This window comes from Rattus norvegicus, chromosome 11 (assembly GCF_021556685.1).
Source record: "Rattus norvegicus strain SHRSP/BbbUtx chromosome 11, alternate assembly SHRSP_T2T, whole genome shotgun sequence".
Classification (NCBI taxonomy): Eukaryota; Metazoa; Chordata; class Mammalia; order Rodentia; family Muridae; genus Rattus; species Rattus norvegicus.
The window spans coordinates 96913479-96934595 of NC_141544.1; the positions used below are offsets into that span (position 1 = coordinate 96913479).

General features: G+C 44.0%; 1 long non-coding RNA gene and 1 pseudogene across 1 annotated transcript; one reads left to right on the plus strand and one right to left on the minus strand.

Annotated features, from left to right (window-relative positions):
* Nucleotides 1-2288: 2288 nt before the first annotated feature.
* On the minus strand, nucleotides 2289-2691 carry LOC148002710 (large ribosomal subunit protein eL31 pseudogene; annotated as a pseudogene).
* Nucleotides 2692-16709: 14018 nt separating this feature from the next.
* Nucleotides 16710-20179, plus strand: LOC148002711 (uncharacterized). The gene is made up of 2 exons (XR_015633207.1): nucleotides 16710-16831; nucleotides 19156-20179. It is a non-coding gene; the product is annotated as an uncharacterized LOC148002711 (long non-coding RNA).
* Nucleotides 20180-21117: the final 938 nt, after the last annotated feature.

Here is a 21117-nt window from a genome sequence, read left to right on the forward strand (position 1 = left end):
ATGCCTTCTAGTTCTGATTGCCTGATGCAGCTGTATAAAAAAAACCTAGGGGTTGGGGATTTAGCTCAGTGGTAGAGCGCTTGTCTAGCAAGTGCAAGGCCCTGGGTTCGGTCCCCAGCTCCGAAAAAAAAAAAAGAAAAAAGAAAAAGAAAAAAAAACTAGATTAATTCTGAATTATCATGAATAAATTAAGCAGTTTCTATATGCAGAACAACTCTTTCCGCATAGTGAGAGTCAGTAGTTATAGCAAAAGATTCAGGAAAACCTAATAACACCATAAAACTTGCAGATAGCTCTGAGATTTTTAACTGAAGCACTTTGTTTTATCTGAGATAACTTTGAATTTCTAGAAACTGAGTATAAACCTTTAGGGGTGGCCATTTTGAATTCTGGGAATTTTTTTTTTTTTTTTGGTTCTTTTTTTTTCGGAGCTGGGGACCGAACCCAGGGCCCTGCGCTTCCTAGGTAAGCGCTCTACCACTGAGCTAAATCCCCAGCCCCGGAATTTTTTTTTTTTGAAATGGTAGTTACATCAGCTCCTGTATACATCAAACCTTCTGTTTCAATATCATTTACTTGCAAATTTAATTTTGGCCTCTGGTCATTAACAACTTGTTACCAGAACATGCGTTCCTCCTGTTTTATCTACGGGCATCGCTTTCCCTTTGATGTAGGGAAACAGTAGCTGCAGAGCGATCCTATCACCTGTGTTAAACTTGCATCTATCTTTTTCACAGGCCATAATTTTAATTTCTCCTTTGAAATATTCATCTATAAATCCTGGATGCACAATTAATCCCTGAGAAGTCGAGCCACTCTGTCCCAACATCATCTCCATTGTCCCTGAAGACAAAGGACTGTAAACTGCAGTGGTTATGTATAACATTGAAGTTTTATGGAGAGAGTAAGATGTCTATCTGTGGCCAAGTTTGCAGCAGCACTGCCTGCAGTGGTGTGCAATAAGTCTCCACTGCTGAGTAGAGATTTTTCAGTCTGCATGTCCCTCCGTGACAGAAACAGCTTGTAGGTTCTGCTGTGGATCTCTTTCAAGCCAGGTCCCCACGGCCATTTCCTGACAGTAAGATATTTCCTTGAATAGCTTTTTTGGATCTGCACTCCTAAACCCAATGGCAGCCTGTGCTGTATCATATTCACACCGTGGGAAGCCTAGGCATCCTTTTCATGTCCCTTACCCATATCCATAGACATGCCCCACACCTTTAAAACACCTTTTTACATTCAGTAGTCAAATGTTCAAACTCCAAGGTCTCTATCAACACCTGCCTTGTGTCAGGGTCTGATATGGCTTTGATCATAATTTTATCATGAATAAATTAAGCAGTTTCTATATGCAGAACAACTCTTTCCGCATAGTGAGAGTCAGTAGTTATAGCAAAAGATTCAGGAAAACCTAATAACACCATAAAACTGAGACTAATCTTTGTAGAAAATCGTAAAGGCTTCCCCAGACCCTTTTATAATCTCTGTAAATGAGGTGGACTTTCTCCCGGGCTCCTCAACTTTGTCCCAAGCTTTTAAAACTGCTAAGCGACATTGTTGTATGGTAACATAAAATAGAATCCATTCTTGTATATCTGAGTCTTGTATATCTTTACCCAACAACTGGTCTTTTCCTATGTTCATTTTTCTTGCTCCATTTCACTGTTCCAGACTTCTTCCCTCCACCATGTTAACCATTGCAACTGCAGACCAGCCTCCATCTAGTGCAGCAGTTACCATTCTCTTGCAGTGTTGGAGAATAATTCTATTTTTGAGTAGCCCAGGTACTTAAACTTTCTTTCACATAAGGTGAGTGCATCCTATATGAAATCACTGCCTCTTTAGAAAACACTTTAAAGGGCTGGAGAGATGGCTGAGCAGTCAAGAGCACTGACTGCTCTTCCAGAGGTCCTGAGTTCAATTTCCCACAACCACATGGTGGCTCACAACCATCTGTAATGGGATCCGATGCCCTCTTCTGGTGCGTCTGAAGACAATGACAGTGTATTCACATATATAAAAATAAATAAATCTTTAAAAAAAAAAAACACTTTAAAACTATCATTTCTATAGGACACCATTCTTTCTTGCCATAACTTTGTTCTACATCATTAGCAAGCATATGTTATATGACTACTGGGAGAGCTGATGGTGATCTCATAACCCTGGGCCACCCATGTCTAGCTCTGGCAACGCAGTTGGTTTGATATTAACCCTTTCCTTAGAAATGGGTCTTTTTTTTTTTTTTTTTTTTTGGCAGTTCTGTAAGTTTATTTGACATTCAGCAGTTAGTTCTCATCCACATTGACCGTCTGTAGATTTTTTAATATGGTAACAGGAACGTAAGTTACCAGTGTGTAGAGCTTGTTTGGTGAATCCTCATCCTCATTACGCTTTCTGGACAAACGCACTCAGATGCGGTAGGGAATCATTCCTTATTGCTTTGGCCCAGACGGCTTTATTGAGCCTGGTGTCTATGCGCACATCTGGAGTCCCCATCTCCTTCATGGCAAATATCCGAATTTCTTTGAGTACCCGAGGAGCACGCTTCTTGAAGCCCACTCCATGGATGCGCTTGTGAATGTTGATGGTATATTCTCGGGTCACCATCTAGTTGATGGCAGAACGGCCTTTCTTTTTCTCACCACCCTTCTTCGCGGGAGCCATTCTGCCGGGCCCAAGTTGGAAAAGCGAAATGGGTCTTTCATTTGATTGTCCCCTGCTTTTTCAGCTGTTCTCTGACCCAACTGCCCTCTGGAAGTTTCCTCCTCTTTTTCCTCCTTCAGGAATCTCCTACTCTCTTACGTAGTCACTGAGGCTGAGCCTTTCCGTTCTCTCTTCTCTGGTGCCCCTTGTTTCCCAAGTGTTTTAACCTCCACTTGCAACCCCTCCAGTTGTCAGGCAACTCCACAGCCCTTTCAGAAATAAGAGAGCAGAGGCTCCCGTTTGTTTGTTTTCCTACTTCAGCCATTTTGTTGTTGTTTTTCTCAGGCCCCTCCATTTTCATTTGCAATCTTTCCAGCTGCTCAGACAGCCTTTTAATGCTTTTTGAAACAAAATAAACAAAAAAGAAAAAGAAAAACCAGAAAATCTTCTCTGGGAGCAAAACCTGAGATATCCTAGCAGTAGCAACAGTAATTTTTTTTCTGACCTCTTGAAAAAAAAAAATCCACTGCTTCACCCCTTGATATTTTCTCTATGGCATTTGAAATTAAATTTCCAAGTTTTTCTTTACCAAGCCTGACATTGGGTGCCACTTGTAGCCAGTCTTAGCTACTTTGTAGGTTCTTATTTTCCCACCCACCCCCCCTTTGGACCTAGGTAAAATGTTAAGGCCTAAGTAACTGTTACCTGGCCAGCCTGCCATTATAAGGAAACTTCCTCACATGTTTTTGCAATTTCTAGAAACTTTGTTTTGTTTGAGATTTATTTATTGTATTTATATGAGTACACTGTAGCTGTCTTCAGACACCAGAAGAGGTTATTGGATCCTATTACAGATGGTTGTGAGCTGCCTGGGGAGTGGAGGGTGTGGGGTGGGGGAGTGAAAGGGGGAGCCCCAGCACTTCTTTCTTGGTTGTTCTTTATGTATTGGAGTGTCAGTTGCAGTAAAACATGGTCTTGCAAGATATTTAGGGTTTGCCTATCTTAATTCTGTCACTTTGCTACTGTAGCTGATCTGGCCTGCCTGAGTTCCTTTGAGACCAGAAACTGGGCTTTTAGAACGTCATCATAAAACAGCAGGGGATTAAGTAAAGTAGCCTCTGTTCTATCTCTGCAGGAATTGTGCAGTTCTAACTTCCAACCTGCTAGTTAAGTCCAGGAAGAAAAAAGGACACTTTGAAAAGTGATTTTAATCTTTATTTCCAAGTTCTCTCTAAAAAGTTTTCTATGAAAGTTTTTCTAAAAGGTTCTTCTCTCTCAAAAGCTCTTCTTCAGTTCTACTTAAAAAGTTCTACCTGCTCTCTTCTTCTAATCTTGCTCTTTCTTCCTGCTCTGAAGTAACAATGCCCTTTCTCCAAATTCCTTATTCCCAATGCCTTTTTCTCCCAATGACTTTACTTCTAAGTTCTTCTTTAAGTTCAGTTCTATCTCCTTTCTTTGTTCTCAGCACTTATACATCTTTCAGAATGTATGATATAGTGGTAAAAAGTTCATCACAAGTTAACACATAAATTCAAATCAATAAATTGAATAGGAAGTTTACAACAGAGAAAGTTTACATGCATATCCATTAAGAGTAATTATTTGGCTAAACATTCATTATATATCAGTAGCTCTGCAGGTTCTTTACTGAAAGTTAAAAACCATAATTTTTGTGACTAAGTTATTAGTGAACTTTCATATAGATAAACCCAGTCAATATTTTATTTTCTGTCCTTACCCTTAGAGTAAATCATTAGATTCCGGGGCTGGGGATTTAGCTCAGTGGTAGAGCGCTTACCTAGGAAGCACAAGGCCCTGGGTTCGGTCCCCAGCTCCGAAAAAAAGAACCAAAAAAAAAAAAAAATCATTAGATTCCTTTTTATGACCTTTGGTTAGTAGTTTTACAACCTCTTGGAAAGTGCTCTAAGTTGTAGATGTCTACTTGCTATCTCAGAAGACTGGCAGGGTTCTCATTGCAGTTTTGACATCAGAGAGGACTTAATAGAAGTCCTATTATAAAAGAGTTTAACAATACTTATAATTTTAGGAATTCTGATAGGATCGTCGTAAAGAATTAAGAAATCGGGGCTGGGGATTTAGCTCAGTGGTAGAGCGCTTACCTAGGAAGCGCAAGGCCCTGGGTTCGGTCCCCAGCTCCGAAAAAAAGAACCAAAAAAAAAAAAAAAAAGAATTAAGAAATCGTCTATTTGTTTATATAGCATCACTACAAGACAGCACATCTTCATTGTTCTGCAGAAATCTGCTCAAAAGGGTGGACTAATTACCTAGTGATTGTTATATGCGGGGTTGGCATTTACTAATAACTGGAAAAGCAGTTATTAAAAGATTAATTATAGTAATATTATTAATATAAAGATTATTAAAAGATTAATAATAGTAATCTTATCTAAAATAAAATATTCTCAGCCTTGCCTAGAGAAACAAATCCATCAATAACTTTAACAGTCCATGGAGAAACCATCTCAGGAAGCTCACCTGCTAGTTTTTAGTTTCTCCTTGATGGCTCCTGGCAGTGAGCCACCATGTGGTTGCTAGTAATTGAGCTCAGGAGCTCTGGAAGAGTAGTCAGTGCTCTTAACCACTAAGTCATCTCTCCAATCCCACTAGGAAACTTTCTAATGCCAAAATTGATTGCATATTTTATTATGTTCTGTGCCCTTGGAAACCAGTAGAAGTCAGTACAACTGTTTTGTATAGTTACCCACAATATGCTTGGACCTGAATCAGTCACACAATATCACCTCTTGCACCCATGTATAAGCTTTTATGGTATTTATAAGCTGCCCCTGGGATGGACCCCAACATGAGAGAGACACCTGCACCTATATAAGAAACTATTTGGGGGTTGGGGATTTAGCTCAGTGGTAGAGCACTTGCCTAGCAAGCGCAAGGCCCTGGGTTCGGTCCCCAGCTCCGAAAAAAAGAAAAGAAAAAAAAGGAAACTATTTGAAATAAAACTTCCATTTTGACTAGTAAAGTTTAAATTCCCAAGACTTCTTTGGGAATGGACACCCTACTTGGCAGAAAGAGACATGTATGTGGGTAACTGACATCCTGGTTGACAAGTTAAGACACGTTAGACAAGTCCCATACTGATATACAACTTAGGACAGGAATATTAGACAAGGCAAGTCCCCTGCCACAGTTGCATACCCCAACCAATAGGAACAGGGTAAGTATACAACAAAGACGTCTTCCTAAGGAATTCCCCTATCTATAAATCCTGATTGGTGAAATAACTTGGCACAAATGTTTGTGGGTTTTCAACTTAAAAACCCTGTAGGAGGGGCTGGAGAGATGGCTCAGTGGTAAGAAGCACTGTCCCTTCTTCCTGAGATCCTGAGTTCAATTCCCAGCAATCACATGGTAGCTATAAGCATCTGTAAGGGGATCTGGTGCCCTCTTCTGGTGTGCAGATGTATATGCAGCAGAGCACTCATACAATAAATGAATAAAAATGTTTGAAAAAGAAAAAAAAAAACCCTGTAGGATCTTAACTTGAATCATGGTTCAGTTCCAGAATCTGGCCCATAGCCTTGGTTGACCAGTCCCAGGGCATATGCTCAATAAACTATGCCTGTCTGACTGAGATCCGTGTTCGTGTGGTTTGTGAGGTGATTCCTGGACCCTAACCCACCCTCCAGTTTCTTTCCCTAACACTAGTTAGAAGAGAAAGATTGTTTTTTCCTTTGACCACAGCTACTAACAAACTTCAAACAACTTCCCTGAATGACTACAACCACACACACCACCTCTTGGCCTCTTGGGGACCTACCATTTATATATCCTCTGAAAAGTTCCTAGATTTCCAAATGCCACACAATCACAGAAACTGTCTGCAGCTGGGAAAACCATGCTTCTACTAGAGCATGAGGCAAATCACAATCAACTTCCTGTGAAGGATGGTATTATGCAGCAAGATAGGTCCAGCCTATCATTGGATGGAAAGTAAGGGTAGGCAAGGAAAAGTCTAGGAAACAGAAAAGAGGAGGAGGAAGAGGGGGAGGAGGAGGAAGAGGAGGAAGAGGAGGAGGAAGAGGAAGAGGAGAGAGAGAGAAAATCAAGATGGAGATGATGGAGGAAGATTCTGGTCCAGGTGGTCTAGGTCAATTTTATCTTGTCTACATGGGTGGTTTCTATCTTTATTAATTGGCAGTGAATTTATCCTGTGGATAAATTATGTTTGTGGACTGAGAATTTAACACGTTAATCTGATTGCTGGATTATAATTTGTTGAGTCTCAATTTTACCAGGTAGGTGACTGGAACCAGAATTCCCAGCTGTCCAGGGCTGGCCAGGTCGATGCGCAATGGGAGTGGAGCTGGTGCTAGAAGACAGCTAGGCTAACGTGGTGCCACACTGAAACCAGCCACTGCTGAGATAAATTCATGTTAGTTCTATGTGACCCTGGTGCCAGAACTAACGCCTGGGTCCGAGAGTACCAGGGGCCCAGTGTGGAGCGGTGATGCAGGTGAACTGGTCAAGCCATTTATTTTTTTTATTATTACCTGGACATTCCTATATCTGGAATTAAAGCACAAGCACATTCCTATAATAACATTTCTGTGTTTTAAAAAACAAACCACAAAATCAAAATTTCAGAATTCTCAAAAATATCACTACCCCAGGCTGAACTATGTCAGTGTTGCTTTTATTTCCTCTGATGAAGTGATCAGACCCATACCCAAGCTTTGCAAATACATGGCTTGGGTTGAGCCCAGAGTATTTTCTTTCCTCTGTTCTAATTATTCCTAGGCTGAGGCCTGAAAGTTTCTAGCTTCCACACAATCTATTCTTCCAAGCTGACTGATTTCAATCTGGTTTCACTTGGCTTCTCGCTGAATTGCTCTGCTTGGCCTCATACTAACTTTGGCAATTTCTCCAATCTTTTGGTTCCTTCTTAATTCTCTGGCTTTTGCTTCATGAACTGACTGTAAATGAGTTCAGCTCTACTGCAGTGCCTTCTGTGTTGATTACACTTAGTGCAACTTACCACACCCTCCCTGTACTGTTACTTCAGTAGCCTCTCTTTCCTGTGCTGTTCTCATGGAAGTTGGGTGTATCATATCTCTGACTCATTTTGTCAAATCTTTCTCTGATTTATCATTTCACCTTTAATTAGATGTCAATTTCAAACACAGCTACGTCCTTCTACAAACTAACTTTGCCTTCATTGTTTTGGATTAAAGACTTAGAAGGTCACGGTTGGAGAGATGACTCAGTGGTTAAGAACATTGACTCCTGGGTTGGGGATTTAGCTCAGTGGTAGAGCGCTTGCCTAGCAAGCGCAAGGCCCTGGGTTCGATCCCCAGCTCTGGGAAAAAAAAAAAAAAAAAAGAACACTGACTCCTCTTCCAGAAGTTCTGAGTTCAATTCCCAGCATCCACATGACAGCTCATAACTGTCTCTAACTGCAATCCTATGGGATCTGATTTCCTCTTCTGGTGTTCAGACACACATATAAACAAACATCCAGCGGGGTTGGGGATTTAGCTCAGTGGTAGAGCGCTTGCCTAGGAAGCGCAAGGCCCTGGGTTCGGTCCCCAGCTCCGAAAAAAAGAACCAAAAAACAAACAAACAAACAAACAAACAAACATCCATATATACAAATAAATAAATCTTAAACAAACAAACAAACAAACCCAGAAGGTTTTTGGATGAGATCCTTTGCCAGAGCAGCAATGTTGGTGGATTAAATTTTCTCTATAGGGGTTGGGGATTTAGCTCAGTGGTAGAGCGCTTGCCTAGCAAGCGCAAGGCCCTGGGTTCGGTCCCCAGCTCCAAAAAAAAAGAAAAAAGAAAAAAAATTTTTCTCTATAGACCCTTACTCACAGATATCCATTCCCAGATTGCTGGAATCAAAAGCATGTGACCCCTATGCCTGGCCTACTGCCCATTCTTAAAATCCTTTCATCTCAGAAGCCCACCCACTCCTAAGCTAGCCAGGTCAGTGCTGGAAAGCTCTCCCTGGTGTAATGGGTGTGGGAGAGCTGGTAGGCTGGCCAACTGAACCACCTCCCAGGCCCAGACACAGACTTTGAGTTGGTTCAGCACATCTATCACATCTGTGAACTGCTGGAGCTCATGAAGGGGCCAGTCCTGCAGATCCAAGGCTGCAGGATCTTCATGACACAGGGCAACAGCAGGATATCTGAAAGGAGTCCTGGGGAGAATCCAGAGGCATCCAAGATTCACTGCAATGAACATTTGCAAGTAAATTGCTGTGTTACATGCTATGACATAGCAGCTTCCACAGCAAGATCTGATTTTTAACTTTTTATTTTGTTTTGAGGGAGAGTTTGCAAGGGCAGATACAAAGAAATAGATGGGTGGGATTGGGGTACATAATGTAAAATGCACAAAGAATAATGAGCTAAAAATCCCTTTTATCTCTATTGTATTTGGAATATTTTAGTAAATCCCTGCTCAGTGTTATTACCTGCCTCAATTGTTTATGTTCCTGGGTGAAGGACATACACGCAGCCTTTATATTTTGATATGCCTTAAGCAGCACAGTAGCTGGGCAGCTGACTGCCCTCCATGCTTTTAGATTCTACTTTCCCATTGATAAGCCAAGTTACTGCTTACTATGCTTCATCTGGTCTGCACTTAGCTCTACCCAGGCAAACCCTCTGGACATGTTTTCTTGGCCTAGAGGCCATGGCGACTATTAGCTTCTCTATGCCATTGTGGCTCTTGTCTCTCTGGCACCGTCTTCTAAGGCATGGCGGCTCTCCCTCTTCCTGCTCCTTCCTACCCGGGAAACCTAAACCCCATTCATGTCTCTTCTCCCCAGATACTGGCTGCTGGCATCTTTATTTACTAATCAGAATTAAGTGGGAGCTGGGACCCTCGGTGTCTTATGTGTGAACTCTCTGGTGTAAACAACTTTGGGGGACCCAAATTAACATTAAAATACAACCAGCATTAGGTTCTATGATTTTTCTGCCTTTGAAAAAATCTCTTGGGGCCGGAGAGATGGCTCAGTGGTTAAGAGCACTGGCTGCTCTTCCAAAGGTCCTAAGTTCAAATCCCAACCACAAGGTGGCTCACAACCATCTGTAATGAGATCTGATGTCCTCTTCTGGTGTGTATGAAGACAGCTACAGTGTGCTTATATATAATAAATAAATAAATAAATAAACAAACAAACTCTTAATACTATGCTGGAAACTATCTGCAACAAGCTTAAAACTTATAATGAAAGACTTATAGCTTAAAAATCTATACATAATCTTAATTTGCTACAATTTACTATATATGTGATTCAACTCTTGTTTAGAGTATAGCGTTTATATAACTTGGATTCAACTTTGTTTTAAAAAAAATAGTTGTTAAAAAATTGATATTTTAAACAGCAACCAGGTGGCTCCCCTCCATCTTGGCTGATGACATACAATGTAACTTCACTATCTTGACTGAGCTAACCACGGGGTATAAACTACCTAAGATAGCACCTACAAAATATCTTGTTCACACTGAGGTGGTAGTTTATCATTGTATCTCCTTTTTAGTCTAAGAAAATAACAGTAGGTCTTCAAGATATCCCAGATTAGCCACTTAATTCTTCTTTTGTATGACAAAAGGTTATAAAGATATACTCAAGCTAACGAAAACTGCCCAACTGCTTATGTTTTTGCCAACTGCATTCAACATCAGACTTTTAAAAATTTTAGGTAAGAAACATATGTTTGGTAAATGTTTTGATTAGTAAGGTTTATAAATCCCTAAGATTCACTCAGTGAACAGTAACTGACTTGGATATATGTCCAGTCTGCCTTTGCTAATGTTGTTAAGCTTTAGCTACTTGGATGAACTGAGCAGTACAAGAAACTGAGATGTTCTGTAGTGGTGCACTGTATAAGGATACTGTTCCCAGTCTCTCTGTGCACTGCGTTTATGGTTTAAAGCTTTATTTGGATGCTGAAGATCTTTAAATCTTCAACACAAAATTTTAAGGCTCAAACTTAACAGGGATAAAGCTGTAAAATCCCAGTCTTAATAAAGCTACTAACTTGATGCTGGGCAATGGTGGTGCATGACTTTAGTCCCAGCATTTGAGAGGCAGAGGCAGGTGATCTCTGTGAGTTCCAGACCAGCCTGGTCTACAGAGTGAGTTCCAGTACAGCCATGGCTGTTACACAGAGATACCCCGTCTCAAAAAAGAACAAAAACAAACAAAAACCAAACCGACAAAAACCTACTAACTTATTGCAAACTGTGAGATAACTAAGACATGCAGGTTCATGCTCACCTTATGAACAAGCAGATTCCTCAATGTGCTCAGAACTGTGCTCATAGTTATGCTAAGTACAAATGATGTGGTCACTTAGTGACAAGGTCTTTCTAGCCTCCTATATACTTTTTCAAGGTGAAACCTAAAGCAAGTAACTAAAAACAAATAAATTTTGCTTAGAGGCAGGTCTACTTAATAGACTTATGGTCCTCAAGCTCATTGGAGATCTGCTAAGTATGACACTTAAAATGTCGGATGAAAACGCTTTCCATGATAGACAGAAATGCGCTCCTAATGGGAACCCTAAGTCTCTAAAGAAGAAACTGGAGCACTACTACACCACCTGCTGGACTGTAGTAATGCTAACCACTGGGGAAACTGGCCACGCCATGCTTGAAGGCAGGGCTGTGCACACACAGTGGACACTGTTGGATTGACTGCCCTGCTCTGCCTTGTCTCAGGGGGTCAGTTTTCCCAGGTTCCTCCTCCACAGGAAAATATCTCAGACCTTCTGGGTTTGGCAGCCAAAGGCTGATGCAGCCCCCGTACAGTAGCAGAAGAGTGAATGCTGTCCTGTGTGACAGCCAAAGACCCATGACCACAGCCACCAGTGAAGCCACCCAGCCCACTATGGGAGCCTAGGGCAACCATCTAGGTAGCAGGTTTCTGATGTTACTGGGTACTTAGGCTATTTGGATTATACTTCCTGCTATAATGTACCCTTTTCAGATCCATTTGATGGCTAACAACAGCCAGTAAACTAGCTCTTCCCCAAGGCTTCGGCTGCCTGTTGAGTTCATTTCACAGGTAAAAGTCAGGCCCCAGACCCCCAGGCCTTACCTTTTCTACAGCTCCCAGGCCTCCTGCCAAGAAAGGCAAACACTGTTTACCCGGCTGATAGACTCCACTCTCAAAGAGATAAACCTACAAAACAGGTTTCAAAATTACTGTTTTTGCTCTTCCTTTAGAGGAATTTGATATGTGATGTCTGCTACCAGCAACCAGCCACCGGTATCTCAAGGTAAATGATTAGATAAAAGCAAAAAGGTTTCAAAGTCTATTGATTTTTTTATAATATAAATTTCAGTACTGATTATAAACAGATAAGTTTCCCTGTCTGTTAGGATTTTGAATCTCGGCCCGTGCCCGGACAGAAAATACTAAGACACCATGGTTCCATGTGGAAGGTTTAATGAGAGAAGAGTAGGAGAGGAAGAATGGCTGGCCATGGGCACCTGAAGGGGGGAATGGGGACAAGAACAGAGAAGAACAAAGAGCAAGAAGGGGAAGATAGGGTAAGGGGGAGTAAGAAAGAGGGGGGTAAGAGGAGGAGGAGGGGGCAAGCAGCCCCTTTTATAGTGTCAGGCACAGCTGGCTGTTGCCAGGCAACTGTGGGGCGGAGCATACCTGGCTACTGCCAGGTAGCTGTGGGGGTGGAGCTTAAACAGAATACCAACACTGTCAACCAACAACCTAAGATTCCCTGCTTACTGCTAATTCCTGAGGGTGGGATTTCCCCCTCTCCATCCCATCTCCTCTTCCCTCTCTCCTTTGGTTTTGGGAGTCTCCTCTCCCAATTACCAGGATCATAGGTCTGGAAGTTTCAAGTGTACACCAAGACAAAGAGTTTTTCCCCAAGCTCTTCAACTTTACCTTCTGCCTCTAGTCTACACTTGTCTTAGCAGACTTTCCATTGACTGTAGGTTGCAAACTGCTCCAAACATGTCAGTTCTGGGTGCTTCTGAGGGAATTTGTGACCAGCCTGACACTCTGTGACACAGACTGTCCCAAAGCTGTTGCACTTATACCATGTGGTCCCACAGAACACAGGAAGTGAGCAAAAGAGAAGTCCCCAGCCTGTGCTCCTCTCTTGGGAGTCACGACCGTCACTCTACCCCTCCTCGTCCAAGGTGGGGATGCCCCAGTTTTAGCACAGAGTAGTTATATAAGAGATTACATCAGTGCCCCTGTTTTAGTCAGGGTTTCTATTCCTGCACAAGCATCATGACCAAGAAGCAAGTTGGGGAGGAAAGGGTTTATTCAGCTTACACTCCCGTGTTGCTGTTCATCACCAAAGGAAGTCAGGACTGGAACTCAAGTAGGTCAGGAAGCAGGAGCTGATGCAGAGGCTGTAAGAAAAGCCCTCTGAGCCCTATGTTCGGGATGTCCCACTCACAGAGACGCAGAGACACAGAGACAGAGATCGGAGATAGATGCAATAAGCAAGAGGTTTAATGATCCAGTACACTGGGGTGGCCCTGTAATCGGGACAGAGGTGACCCCGAAGAACAAAGGCCCACACCCTTTATACTGTTTCAGGGTATAGGCTTTAGGTTACAGCTTGAGTTGGTTTTTTCTCATTGGTGTCCGCCTATTGTCCTTTGAATTCATTGGAGGCCCTTGGTGGGGAAATATCTTTGACATGCAGAGGGTGTGGTGAGGGATCCCTGCTAAGGGCAGTTAGCTCATTTCCTGGAACAGAGTGTTATCCTAAATTCCACCCGGTGTCTGCCTAAGGCAGCCTTTGTCCTTAAGTTTGAATCTTACAAGGCCATGGAGGGATGTTAGTTACTGGCTTGCTTCCTCTGGCTTGCTTAGCTTTCTCTCTTATAGAACCCAAAACCACCAACCCAGGGATGGCACCATCCACAATGGTCTGGGTCCTCCCGCCTTGATCACTAATTGAGAAAATGCACAGTTGGGTCTCATGGAGGCATTTCCTCAACGGGACCTCCTTTCTTTGTATGATAACTTCAGCTTGTGTGAAGTTGACACACAAAACCAGCCAGTACAGCCCCTTTATCAGAAACACAAAGGCTGTAATGTTAGGTCTCAGACAAAGCCCCCGGTGAGGTACCTGCTAACGTATCGTATCGAGACAGACTCTGGTCCCAGTTCCCAGTGGTTACTCACTAGTACCTGTTATCCTGGCCAGCAGTCTCTCCAGTCAGAGGACTGTGCTCCCCTTTCCCCAGCTTCTGATTTCTTCATAATCCAGCCATTGTGGCTATGTGGTCTCTTGGTCTCTGAGTTCCAAGTACTGTCTTTGCTCCCTCTCTTCTCTTCCTCTCTCTCCTGCCTCTCCTCTAATGGTTGGGCTCAGCCTGTACCTTCCCGATGCCTCTGGATGTTCTTTCCCTCCTATCTATGAAAGACCCCAGCTTAGCAGCAGTAACGCCATTTTGCAAGGCTGTACTTAAGATGACTGGTTCAGGGAAAGGTTAGAACACTGAGTACACAGCGGCTGCCAAGCAAGATATGTTTGGTTGAAGGCCTGGCAACAGGACGACTTCGGTTGAGCACCTGACAATGAAAAAAAGCCCCAGGAGAGGTCCCACACCCTGGTGGGGGGCCGAGTCAGTCGTTATGTTCCAAGAAGGTAGCTAAGAAACTTGCCCCCGGGCTGAACCCTTGGGGGGCCGAGTCAGCCGTTATGTTTCTGGAAGGTAGCTAGGAAACTTGCCCCCGGGCTAAACCCTTGCCATATTAGAATCCACCAATTATATCCCTGTAACCATGCATCTGCTTCTGTATGCTTGCTTCTGCTCCCCAAAATCCTATAAAAGCCCATCCTTGGTTCTGTGGGGCGCGCCAGTCCCCCGAGTGACTGAAGCGCCCGCAGGTTTGGGGGCTCGTCCGGGATATGCGCGACCACCCAGGGGTCCTAGACCCACTTGGAGGTAAGATTCTCTGTTTTATCTCAGCGCTGTGTCTGGGTCTGTGTCTATGTTCTGTCTGGGAATCTGGTGCGATCGCTGTTTCGGTTTTGCGGACGCTCAGTGAGACCGCGCTCCAGGAAGGAGAGCGGGGTGGATAGGGATAGACGTGTCCAGGTACCCACCGTCCGTTCGCCCTGGGAGACGTCCCAGGAGGACAAGGGGGGACCAGGGACGCCTGGTGAACCCCATCTGATAGGTCCAGAGGAGACTTTACTCCTTGACGACCGGTTTGTTAGGCAAGGTCTGCGACCTGCCGATCAGTTTCAGTGCCTCTGGTCGACACGAAGTCGACGTCGGTTTTGTTTTCTTTTTTCTCTTTTGTTTGTGCTCGTGTGTGTGAGTGTGTGTGAATTAAGTCCTGTAGTCTGTGTTTTTCGGTACCGGTTTAAGGTCTTAGTGCACTGTCTGGGCAGATGAAGGATTCCTGCCCTGTGCACGAGAGTCTTAGTGCACTGTCTGGGCAGAAGAAGGTTTCCTGCCCTGTGCACGGGTGGAAGAAGGTTCCCCACCCCGAAATGGCGCCTGTGAGTAGATGAAGGATTCCTACTCCGAATAGTCTTTTTCTTTCTTTTTTTCCTTTTTAGAAAGCGCACCGGGGGACGCCCCAATCGCGCAGGCTCTGGGACTCGTGAGAGACGTTCCACGAGTCAGCCTTTGTTGGGTCCTGGCTCTGGGACGCGTGAGAAACGTTCCTCGAGCCGAATTTTGTCGGGAGGACCCGGCAACGGACAGTCAAAAAGATCTGACTGTGACTTTGGAGGTCGAGTTCGGCTGCCTATTTAAGTATAGGCACGGACAAGTGTGCTTAGATGTGTTAGTGTCTGTTGTCTGTATTCTGTTTCTGTGTTTGGTATCCCGGAAGCAGCTAAGGTTAAGCTGCAGTTTGGGCCAGGTACTGAAGGTACCAGGCATCTGTGGAAATTGGTTATAGGATGCTTTGTCTTGGTCTTGTTTGTCTGGATTGTTTTCTGTGGTATTGTCCAGTGTTTTTTTTGACTTTTGTTTCGTGTTTGAATTTGGACTGACGACCGTGTTTAAAATCTTGGACTGACGACTGTGTTTGAAATCATGAAACTGTTTGCTTTGTTCGTCGAAGAGTTTTACTTGGTCCCCTTAACGCTTAGTGAGTAAGAAACTTAATTTTGTAGACCCCGCTCTAGTGGCAGTGTGTTGGTTGATAGCCAAAGTTAATTTTTAAAACATAGTGTTTTGGGGGTTGGGGATTTAGCTCAGTGGTAGAGCTCTTGCCTAGCAAGCGCAAGGCCCTGGGTTCGGTCCCCAGCTCTGAAAAAAGGAAAGAAAAACAAAACAAAAACATAGTGTTTTATCTGTGCTTATGCTCGCAGCCAGCTGTGATGAACTGGGAAAGATTTAAATTTTGCTTGGGAGCAAAGAATCTTAAAGGCAGAGTTTCAGCCGGTATGACACGTAGTGCATAACTGCCTAAAAGATCAAAAATGCTGTTAACAGGCTAAAAAAAAAAAAAAAAAAGGGACAGGCTGTGTTAGAAATGCTACAGGAAGAATAATCTAAAAAGGCTGAGAGCTAGGTGGGGCTATAAGGAAAACAAGAATAGGAAAGGAATTTCTGACATTTGCTCACAGTAGGAGAGCACTCATTTAGAGAAGTTCTTTAAGGAAGCCTGCCTTATCTGCTGTCTTTATTCCAAGGGAGGAGTCAGTCTCCAGCACTAAATTACTTGGCGGTAGCCAAGGTCAGGATTAATGTTTTCTTTTCCTTGGCCCCTTTAAACCCAGTGAGACAGTTTGGTAAAGGGCTACTACTGAGGTCCTGATAGCCCCAGGTGAACTGGTTACAATTCTTTTATCAGCCCCCTGGCATCTAGCACCCAGGTTCTAACCATCTCTCCATCCTTTTGTTATTAGTTGTTACTAGAAGCCTAGTGTCATTTGGAGGCTGGTTCTCTTGAGAGGCAAAGCCATGGAGCTGACACTGACAATGGCCTTTTTGTTCCAAGAAAGGCCTCCTGGTTTAGCTGTGTGACTAAATGCTGTTTGCCCTCTTCGGTAGACTCTATTCTCAAGATTCTCTTGTTTTCTCACCATCCCATTTGATATGCTTGTTAGTAACTGTTACAGGTCTTCTTTACCACCGATGAAAGACGGAATCCTACTGGAGACCAGAAAAAAATGTTCCAGACACGCATAGAAGGCCCTCACTTCTGCCTGCTCTCTTCATACCCCTGAAGGTAGGGAGTGCTCCAGGTCTGCCCCCAGGCTCCAAGGGTGGGTCTCCTAGGGGCTGGAAAATGCCCCACCAATCTGGATAAGATAAGGAAAAGATATGAAGAGAAAGTTACAGAAACTTGAAGGGTTAAGCTAAGTCGCTGAGAGAGTTATTGTAAGTTGATGCATGGTTCAGGGTCTGTGCAGAAAAGTGGACAGCACCTAATAGCTGTAGAAGAAGATGCAGAGAGACAGAAAAAAAAGAAAGAAAGAAAGAAAGAAAGAGGTAAAGAGTGCAGGAAGCTAGGGAAGAAAAGAGACTAAAAGAAGAGGAAGCTAGAGAGCTAAAGAGAGATAAAAGACAAGAGAGGAACATATACTGGCCACAGTAGTTAGGGAACCTAGGAAGACAGTACCTGGCAACAGAAGAGAATTCCTGGCTAAAGATCAGTGTGCCTAATACGAAGAAAAAAAGACACTGGGTCAGGGACTGCCCCAGAAAGAACAAGAGGGGACACTGGAGAGCCTCTTGGTCCTAGAGTGCTGGCTATGTACAGAGATAGAAGGGAAGTGTGGATGCAGGGACCCAATGCTCTGTGCTCCTATGCCCCCCTCCAGTGGGCCAATATCCAAAGACCTTGGGTACAGGGGCCTACTGGCAACAAACAATACTTATGGACTGCCCGAAGAACAGTGGACCTTGGCGTGGGCCGGGTAACCCACTAGTTCATAGTCATCCCTGACTGCCCCTATCCCTTGCTCATGAGAAAATTGCTCTCCAAAATGGCTTGCGTGGGCTGAAATGGCTGGGTGAGGCCATGTGTATGCATATCTACAGACTGTGTATGCGGAGCTTAAGACCTGTCTCAGTGCACCAGTACCTGATGCTGGGAGACGAATGGCTTAGCGCTGTTCTACTTGGAACATATCACTCCTGCCAGCCGGGCACTAACAATTATCACCCAATCCAGGACTTAAACTGTGATAGAGTGGCTGATGTTCTGCCTTTGAATAGAGTGTCCCAAAAGATGGGACCACTGGTCAGCTGCCATGGACTAGATTCTCCACCGGTTGGGGACAATCTGGTCACCTTGCTGCCCAATCCTGACCTGGAGCCACCACAGCACGAGTGTCAAGCACTGGCAGAAGCCCATGGGTGGAGGAAAGACCTCTGCGACTGGCTGATTGACCCCTGCTGAAACCTGAGGACCTTGTCCACAGACGGGAACAGTTCTCTTCATGAATGAAGGTCAGAGACAAGTGGGTGCTGCCATGGTGGACAACACAATGTCATCTGGGATGGCTGAACCTCTACCCCCCCAGTACATCAGCGCTGCAGATGCCTTTGCCATCTCTTGGATGTCCTGATGAAGCCAACAACTGTGAGTACTATTCATTGCTCAGGATATCAGGAGGGAAGAGATTCAGTGACATGGGGCAATAACGAAGCAGATAAAGTGGCTCGAAAAATGGTTATGCAGGAGCCCATCCTGGTTGCAGGCCTGCAAGAGACAGCCACTGGGAACTGGGATCGGACTAAGGGATGGCCTCACTTAGAAAAGGCCCAAATTGCTTAAAAGATAAAGGACAATGGCACATTGAGGGGAAAGCTATACTTCCCAGAGAACAAAGAAAAGACTCACTTTGCCAAATACAGAAATGGACTCAATTAGGAGATAAAAAGTTTGTCCAAGTAGTTAAGTGTATGTAATAGACTTTAAGATTTTAGCCAGAGAGACAGTAGAAAGTATAAGGTATGTCAATAAGTGAATGCTTAGCAAGCAAACAGGGCAAAGAGACCTAGAGAGTTTGGTGAAAAGTCGAAGTGAACTTCACTGAGATAAAACCAGAAAAATATAATCACAAGTATCTCCTAGTGCTTGTAGATACTTTTTCAGGAATAGATAGAAGCTTTCCTCACCAAACAAGAGACGGCCTCTGCAATCATCAAGAAGATACTGGAAGAAATCTTCCTCCGATTTGGAATGCCCAAGGTAATCTGGTCAGACAACGGCCCTACTTTCGTTGCCAAGGTAAGCCAGGGTGTGGCCAAGTATTTAGAGGTCGATTGGAAATTACATTGTATTTACAGACCTCAAAGTTCAGGACAGGTAGGGTAAATAAATGGAACTCTAAAAGAGACCCTGACCAAATTAACCATGGAGACTGGCACAGACTGGGTGACACTCCTTCCCTCTTGCTCTCTTCAGAGCAAGAAATACCCCTTCCAGATTCAGCCTTACCCCCTTTGCGATCTTATATGGGGCCTCAGCCCCCCTGACTGTATTAGATGATGTTACTGAACCAACATGTCATAGTGCCATAGTAATAATGATTTGTGTGCCAGGCTAAAAGACCTACAGGTGATACAGAAAGAAATCTGCTCACAGCTGACAGCAGCCTATGCCCCGGAGACCCCTGAGACATCCCATCAGTTCCAGGTTGCAGCTACACTGAGTCCAGACACTCGAGCCTCGCTGGAAAGGACCGTACCTGGTGCTGCTGACCACCCTGACAGCTGTCAATTCTCAGCCCTCACCAGCCATGTACTAGCTGTTGGGGCTGAGAGCTGGGACCTAGAGGGAAATTCAGTCATGTTTGTCCTGGGTTCTGTCAAGATAGGTGTGGGATAGGCTTGATTTCCATTACAAATGATGTAACATTGCATATGTTAGTACTCTTAACACTTCTTGGGACTGTGCCTCAGGGATCACAGTCCGTATAAGCTTAGAAGTTCTAAAAGCTAGTCATGACCTTGGTGGATAGGCTTGGATAGTGTCCAGGTTAGAATCCTCATGTTAAGACTACAATACCAAGCTGTTATGCTAGATGGAAGCTGAGTTCTCCATGAAGTTCTAGGATTAGAACTATTAACAAAAAGAAGAAGTGGGGAATGAAGGATTAAAAATTAATAATAAGCCGCCTAGCTACCCAAAAAGAAGAAGTAGGGTCTGTGAGAACATGAACTTTTCACCCCTCCCTTGCTGTACAATGGTTCCCCGAACATTCTTGCATGAAAAGTTTCCTGGAACAGCCACAATGACCCATAGCCTCCGGCCACAATGGTCCAATGGCCCTGAAAATGTCACTACCCCTAATCACAATGTCACAAAGTCCTGGGTGTGTTGCCTAGTGTTACACATGACTAGCATATGACCTAAATGTATGGGCAGTTTATGGTTTTGGAATTCCCCTCCTCCCTCCCTCTTGATCCCCCTGGTTTGTGGTTTTTTCCTTTATAAGCTCTGTGAAAATTCAGGTCGGGGTCGAACTCCTCTACTCCCTGTGTGGTGTATGAGTCTCGACCCCAGCATGCTGGCCTGAGCTCTCGTTTCATCTCGCTCACAATAAATCTTCCTCGTGTGATTACAGCAGGTCAGTGTCTGTGTCCTACTGGGTGCGCGTCTTTCCCGAGACTTGAGTGGGGGGCTCCCTTCGGGGGTCTTTCACCTGTGCCTGTGTATCCCGACAATAAACCAAATCCTCTTGCTGATTGCATCCTGTGGTGTCTCGGTCTGGTCTTTGGAGTTAGAGGGTCTCCATCCCGAGGGAAAGTTCTCCCTGAGAGCTTTTCATCTACAATAAACCTTCTCCTCACCCCATCCTGTCACAAGCAAGAAGGTAGATTTGTGGTTAGTATAACAAAAGTTATATTTTATTATGCCAAGGATCATCACACAATGTTCGAAATCTAAATTCCTAATGAAAGGTCAGCATAAACTGCATTTGTCTCCACTGAAGGACCAGGCATGATTTAAAAAAAAAAAAAAAAAAAAAAAAGCTGTAAGGCACGGGCTTCAGGAATAGATCATAAGTCCCAGAAACTAGATCATAAGATGCCAGCTCTAGGAGCAAAATCCAGAATCAGGTCATAAAACCCTCTCCCAAAGAATAGCCTGGGGATAACCACAAAAGTGGGGAAATATCTTATCTCAGAGTGGGCCATCTGCACTACTGGTCAGCCCTATTTCATATTTCATCACATGGTTGAACGTTCATGACGTAGGAATGCAGACCACTGATCATCTGTGACCCCCTAATACCTACCAATGAAATTTTAGATTACCTAATCCTTCTAAAGAGTTCCCCCTGTTCCCTATAAGAAGGCCTGCATGCCTTGGTCTGGGTCGCCAACAAACAACTAACAACTGGCTTAAGCCTGTCTTTCCAAGGCTGCTCACCTGTGTAACATATCTTAGTTGAAGGTCAGGTCCAGTCTCTATCTGAAGTCTCTGATTCCAGAATCAGGATCCTGGGGGAGATCCTCTAGCTTCAGGGAAGGTCAAGGAGGACCTCTCTAGATGTGCAG